The 4,979-nt window shown below is 51.3% G+C and overlaps 1 pseudogene; it reads left to right on the forward strand.

Annotated features, from left to right (window-relative positions):
* Positions 1 to 1,682: 1,682 nt before the first annotated feature.
* On the forward strand, positions 1,683 to 1,801 carry LOC112615447 (annotated as a pseudogene).
* The last annotated feature ends 3,178 nt before the right edge of the window (positions 1,802 to 4,979 follow it).

Below are 4,979 nucleotides of genomic sequence, written 5' to 3' on the forward strand. Positions count from 1 at the left end.
CTGTAGACGCCAGCAGAGGTGCCTGGCTTCCCCAAGAGCCCAGCCCAGCCATGACCTCTGGCTTCCAGCCGGCACCACCAGCCTGGGTCCACTGGGCTCGAATTGGGATCCCCAAGCCGCTGGCGAGTGACCTTCCCCCGGCTCCCGAGATTCCAAGGTTCCACCACGTCTGTCCCGCTCAGAACAGGGAGTGCTCCAAGGCGTCAGGGCCCAGGGCCCAGGATCCTGGGACACCGTCCCGTCCTCAGCCCTGTTGTGGAGATATTCTTTCGGATCCCAGGTGTCTCAGCAACTCCTGGGTGGCCCCCTCTTGCTCCACCCACCCAGAGCTGTCAGTGCTGGCCAAGGGCAAACAGCCGACCCAGCAGCACGTGGCCTTTATCTCACAACATCCCCACCATGGTCACTTTTCCAGACCAAGACCCAGCCGGTGGGCAAGAGGGGGTGGGGGCTGGGGGTTGGGGGATAGCCCTGCTTTTCCCTGGGCTGGCACTAGAGCTTGCAGCCTGATCCCTGGCGAGAGTTGCTGAGAGAAACCCAGTCACACCTCAACACTACCACGAGAAAATCCACAGTCCCACACACAGACACAACAGGGCACACGCAAGCAGGAACCCACACACGTGTGCACAAACACACACAGACACACACACACACACATGCATGCACACACAAACGGCTTGAAGGAGAGCAAGGAAGAGATGGATGGAGAGATTGAAACCAAAGGAGGGAGAGGGACAGTGATCAAGAGAGACAGGGCAGGGGGAGAGGGAAAGAGACAGAGAGGCAGAGAAAGAGAGGGACAGAGAAAGAGTGAGAGACAGAGAGACAGAGGGAAGGTGACAGAAGTAGCGGCCCTGGCGTTTTGGAGCGGAGGTCTTGGCTGGCGTGTGTGGCACCCGCTGCCCCTGCCCGCACCTTTCCCCGGTTTGGAAGGTTGCAGCAGCACCCGATGAGCTCACTGAATTGCCTGGGCATTCCGGGAGTGGGAAGGTAGCACGAATGGCAGGAAACCTGTGCCTGCACCTTTATGGTCCGGCTCCCTGCCCTCCCGGGATGGACCCGGGCTCCTCGTCTGGCGGCGGTGAGCTGGAAGCTGTGGGAGGCTGCTGCCCAGTTGTGCTTTCATAGCGGATACCCAAGAGGTAGTCCCAGGCTGTGGCAGGGATGTAGGCGGGAGTTAAAGTGGGAGTAGAGTCCAGGGAGTTTGGGAAGCAAGGCGACAGTAGGGGGTAGGGAGGGAGGGGCAAAGCCACAAAAGACTACAGCAGGCTGTGCACAGTGGATCGGGCCTGTAACCACAGCACCTTGGGATTCCGAGGAGGCAGAGCTTGCCATCAAGCTGGCTTGAACCTTGACGGCTCTGACTGAGTGGGGCAAGAGGGGGCCTCACAGGAGCTCCTGAGCTGCCAGGGATCCAAAAGAACAACTCTGCGACATGGCGGTGGAACAGACTGGGTCCCAGGATCGTGGGCCCTCAGCCCTGATGCTTCAGAGCAGTCCCTAATCTGAGTGGTCCGGACGTGGTGGAAGATTGGGAGCTCGGGAGCCTGGGGAAGGACACGGGCTAGAGTCCCCGGTTTCCCGATACAAGCCTGAAGGCCCCGGGCTGTTGGTACCAGCTGGAAGCTGGCTGGCATGGCTGGGCAGGCCTCTTGTGGCAGCCAGGTGCCTCTGCCAGCGTCTACAGCCATGCCACCCTGAATGGACATGATCTCCTCTGATCTTGGAAGCTAAGCAGGGTCGGGCCTTGTTAGTACTTGGATGGGAGACAGTCTGGGAATACCGGGTGCTGTAGACCTTTTTGCTTTCTTTCTTGTCTTTCTTTATTTTCTACATTCCTTTCTTTCCTTCTCTCTCTCTTCTTTCTTTCTTCTCTTTCTTTCTTTCTTTCTTTCTTCCCTTCTTTCTCTGTTTCTTCTTTCTTTTCTTTCTCTTTCTCACTCTTTTTTCTTTCTTTTTTCTTTCCTTCTTTCTTTTCTTTCTCTTTCTTCCTTTCTTCTTTCCTTCTTTCTCTCTCTCTTTCTCTCTTTCATTCTGTCTTTCTTTCTCTCTCTCTTTCTTTCTTTCTATCTTTCTTTCTTTCTTTTTTTCGTCCAGATGGAGTCTCACTCTATCACCCAAGGTGGAGTGCAGTGGCGTGATCTCGGCTCACTTCAAGCTCCATCTCCCAGGTGCATGCCATTCTCCTGCCTCAGCCTCCCGAGCAGTGGGGACTATAGGTGCCTGGCCCCACGCTGGGCTCATGTTTTGTAGTTTTAGTGGAGACAGGGTTTCACCGTGTTAGCCAGGCTGGTCTGGATCTCCCAACCTCATGATCCACCCTCCTCAGAATCCCAATGTGCTGTGGTTACAGCCGTGATCCACCGAGCTTGGCCTGCTGCAGTCTTTTGTGGCTTCAACCATCCCTCCCTTCCCGGTACTGTCACCATGCTTCCCAAATTCCCTGGACTCTGTGACCACTTCATTGCCCGCCTACAACAGCACCACAGCCAGGACGTCCTCTTGGCGTCCTCCACCAAAGGACAACTGGACAGCAGCCTCCCACCACTTCCGCCTCACTGCCTCCATGCCAGGAGCCCAGGTCCATCCCGGAAGTCAAGGAACCAGTCTATAAAGGCTCAGGCGCAGGTACCCTGGTGTTCATGCAGTCTTCCCACTCCCAGAATGCCCAGGAGATTCAATGCAGTCATCAGGTGCTGCCACAGCCTTCCAAACCAGGGAAAGGGGCAGGCAGGGGCAGCAGGTGCCACATATGCCAGCCAAGACCTCTGCTCCAGATTGCAGGGGCCACTTTATCTGGGGGAAGGACATTGCTTTGCCAGTAACCAGGAAAATAGTCCCTGTGCACCCAGATTCCATTGCCAAAAACTTCGTGAAGACTCCAGCTCCAAGGACATACCAGAGACCCAGGCCTCAGCCACCATGGGCAGGCCCAGTTCCACGGCTCATGCCAAATGGATGGGTGCACTCTGCAAATCTAGGGGCCCAATGCACTGCACCAGGTGCACAGGGAGGTGCCAACATAGGATGGAGCCTATGAAACCCACCTCCAAAGCAAGCAATTAACCCAAGAATGTAGAGGACTACATGCTCGCAAATAAGATGCTCCCGATAAGTCCTGCTCTTGCAAACGAAGCAGGACATTCTTTCCCTGCAAACAGGGGGGACAAAGGAGCCAGCTGCAAACAGCAGACCCTGGGGACTGGTTAATGTGTAACATCTTGAAAAACCAGAAAGTCAGGGAAAGGTCAGAAAAACAACATGTGTCTTGTGACTTGGCAACATTCCACAAATGACTGTATAAAATAAAGCAGAGCATGCCGTTTGGGTTGGCCGCCATGTTTGTCCTGTCTTGTGTTGTCTTGTGTGTTCATTCCTTTGTTTAGGAAACACGCGGGCCCCGACATTTGGCACAGCGAGCAGGGTCCGTGGCTCCTTGAGAGCAAGGAACTGGAGGGGGAGCACCCCGGGTAAGTAAATAAACAAGGGGGACCCATGGGAAAATTATGGGGAATTCCACCTCTCTGGCCTCTGAATACTTGCAGTTACTCCAGGGACTGTTAATGTCTATAGGAGTAGAAGTAAAAGAGAAGACTTTGAAGAGATTGTTTGCCCATGTTGAACAACATTTTTATTGGTTTCAATATCAAACTAAAGTACAGCTAAATCAAAAGGAATGGTTACAGGTAGTCAAAGTCCTGCGTCGAGCTCATCAGCGAGGGCAAATGATGCCTCTGACTTTGTGGACTTTGTGTAGTTCCATTACTTACGCATTGACTGACTCAGAACATGGCGATACTGCCACAGGAGGTGAGGCATCTGAAGCTTTAGAGAGGAATGATCTCGAAGAGGAACATATTTACACCCTGGTTGCTGAAGATAAGGAGTTGGAAGAAGAGCTAATGCCTCCTTCATCTGAAGGAAATTCTGACTTGCAGTGCATTGTAGATATGTTACAACAGTTGTTAAAATTACAAGGTGCTGCTGCTCCTGTTTCTCCTATCTCTCCGCCACAAGCCTTTCCTGTCACTTTCCCTTCTGCTCCTTTGGAGGAAGATTTCCCCTTGCCGCCACCTCCAAATTCTTTGCCTATGTCGGGTCAGGTTTTCTCTGTGCCCTTTCCTCCTGTAGGAGAAAAGAAGGAATCGAAGGTAAAAGATGATTTTGAAGAATTAGATTTGTTCCCAATAACACAAGCCGCTTTTGGCCCCAATGCTCAGTTTCCAAACGGTGGCCATAATGTGACTTTTACAGCACTACAATTTAAATTTCTAAAGGAAATGAAAGCTGCAATTTCCATTTATGACCTCAGTCATCGTTTGTTCTCAGCCTTCTCGATTCCTTCTCTTCAGAACATATGATGATTCCTATTGATTGGGAGACGTTAGGAAAGGCTGTCCTTGACCATTCTCAATGACTTCAATTGAAAAGTTGGTGGTAGGAGGAAGCAAGAGTACAAGCTAGAAAAAATGCTACCCGTAATCCCCAGGACCTACTGAAGAACAACTTATGGGTTCTGGACAATATGCCACTCTTAATGCTCAAGCTGGCCTAGACGACACTGCTATCATTCAGATTAAAACTTTTTTTATGAAAGCCTGGACTAAAGTTGAGATAGCAGGCAAAACTTCTTTATCGTTTGTAAAAATCCTGCAAGGAGCTAATGAGCCGTATCCAGCTTTTTTAGCTCATCTTCAAGATGCTGTATTAAAGACTGTAGGTGTGGGACCTGATTCTAAAATTCTTCTGGATATGCTGGCCTTTGAAAACGCTAATCCTGAGTGTCAAAAGTTATTAAGACCTTTAAAAGCCAGTGGAGCCAATTTAGATGAGTATATTCAGGCTTGTGCGGGCATGGGAGGAACTATTTACAATGCTCAACTGTTTGCTGGAGCACTTTCTAAGGCCTTAAAGAGTAATTCTAAACAAGGTGTATGTTTTCAGTGCAGGAAGCCTGGCCTTTTTAAGAAAGAATG

Source organism: Theropithecus gelada, chromosome 1 (assembly GCF_003255815.1).
Source record: "Theropithecus gelada isolate Dixy chromosome 1, Tgel_1.0, whole genome shotgun sequence".
NCBI classification, from domain to species: Eukaryota; Metazoa; Chordata; class Mammalia; order Primates; family Cercopithecidae; genus Theropithecus; species Theropithecus gelada.